Raw genomic sequence first — 2,230 nt, 5'->3', positions numbered from 1 at the left:
GAAGAGTTCCCAGAGCTGTTGAGTGCTTGTTGGCTGCTTTTAACTTCACTCTGCAGTCCAACTCATCCCCTCATCACTATCCTTCTTGAACTAAAAGCTCTTCCAGAACCTAGAGGTGTGTTTTGGGTCATTGTCCTTTTGGGGAAAAAACCGATGGTCCCACTAAGTGTAAACAAGATGGGATTACATGTCACTGCAGAATGCTGTGGTAGCTATGATGATTAAGTGTGAAATGTACATTATGACTGATGTAAAAAAAAAAAAAACCTAATCTGAGGCTGTTAATTCAAGTAAACGTATCCTCCGCAGCAGAGGTTTCTCTTGTTCTTCCTTTCCTGGGATGTCCCTCATTAGAGCCTGTTTCATCATAGCGTTTGCTGGATTTGGAGACTGCACTTGGTAATACATTTAAAGTTCTTGAGATGTTTTGGATTGACTGAACTTTATTTCTTAAAGAAATTATGGATATTTTCTCTCTGTTTCTTGCCACAATGTGGATTTGTACAGTAGTTGTAGTAGCACTTATCTCCTCCTGGAGGTTGAACAGTTTGTGACTGGGATGGGACGAGTCCCTGTTATTGACATCTACTTCGGTATCTGCTAATTGCTGATGCTGGATGCTAAGCAAAAGAAAAATGTAAAATGAAGTTCATTTATCATGTACCACTAAGTCTGGGTGAAGCTAGCTTCACATCTGTATACCTCCATGCTAGCATCTAGTGTCCCGTTCATTAGCAAGTATATGTGTGTGAGTGTATGTGAGGTGAGAATGTGCTATCAGTTGAGGGTTTAATGATAAAGAATGCAGTCACTGCTTTACCCAGATGCCTACACACACACACACACACACCTGCACACACACACACACACACACACACACACACACACACACACACACACACACAATGACTCTCATTGCTAATGCAGATTAACAAAACGTGCTAACACTCTGAATTAGCATCTCAATTGAGCAGCAGGATGGAACAGCTACTGCACTATCGCTGTCCTCTATTGTTCCAGTGTGAGGAAATGTGCTGATAAAGTGTGTGTGTGTTTGTGTGTGTGTGTGTGTGTGTGTGTGTGTGTGTGTGTGTGTGTGTGTGTGTGTGTGTGTGTGAAAGGGTTAGTATTATCCTTTTCCCTAGTATTATTCTATTCCTGCAAAATAAAGATTAGGCGCAATTGGAAGAAGTGACTTGATAAACAGCACACACAAACACAAACACACACACACACACACACACACACACACACACACACACACACGCTCACCAGTAGAAGCAGTAAGTTATTAACAGCATGTTCAGTAATAGGTGTGTGTATACATATTCATGTATGTGTATGTGTGCGTGTAAGTGTATGTACATGTATGTGTGTGTGTGTGTGTGTGTGTGTGTGTGTGTGTGTGTGTGTGTGCTGTTTATTGTTCAGTATTAACTCTTTGTTTTGGGCGAGTTCTGACCTGATAAAACTTCGCATTCTGAAACCAGAACATTAAACACTGAATCATAATCCTCAACACAACACACACACCCACACGCTGCACACAATTCCACTGACATGTCACAACATTTACAACTCTCTCTCTCTCTCTCTCTCTCTCTCTCTCTCTCTCTCTCTCTCTCTCTCTCTCTCACACACACACACACACACACACACACACACACACACACACACACACACACACACACACACACACACACACACACAATTCAGTAGTGTGCTGTTTGTTTACTTTAAACATTATTGAAGACTAATCCACCTGCAGACTGAAGCAGGAGCTCAGAGATGATAAACAGGGATCAGTGATGAACAGTCATTGTAGCATCAGCATGATCTCCATTTCATCTGTTCTTTAACACTAACATGGGTCAGGAGTTCACTCCAACATGTGACCTGTAATGCTGCATTTTAGTGTGTAACCTGTAACACCGCTCTTCACTGTGTAACATGTAACACTGTAACACTGCTCTTCATGGTGCAACCTGTAACACTGTTCCTCACTGTGTAACATGTAACACGGTAACACTGCTCCTCCATGTGTAACCTGTAACACTGCTCCTCCATGCCTAACACTCTAACACTGCTCCTCACTGTGTAACCTGTAACACTGTAACACTGCTACTCACTGTGTAACCTGTAACACTGCTGCTCACTGTGTAACCTGTAACACTGTAACACTGCTGCTCACTGTGTAACCTGTAACACTGCTGCTCACTGTGTAACCTGT

Source organism: Silurus aristotelis (genome assembly GCF_946808225.1).
Source record: "Silurus aristotelis genome assembly, chromosome: 10".
Classification (NCBI taxonomy): domain Eukaryota; kingdom Metazoa; phylum Chordata; class Actinopteri; order Siluriformes; family Siluridae; genus Silurus; species Silurus aristotelis.
The sequence above is the reverse complement of the archived record's forward strand: the minus strand, read 5'-3'. Positions refer to the sequence as shown.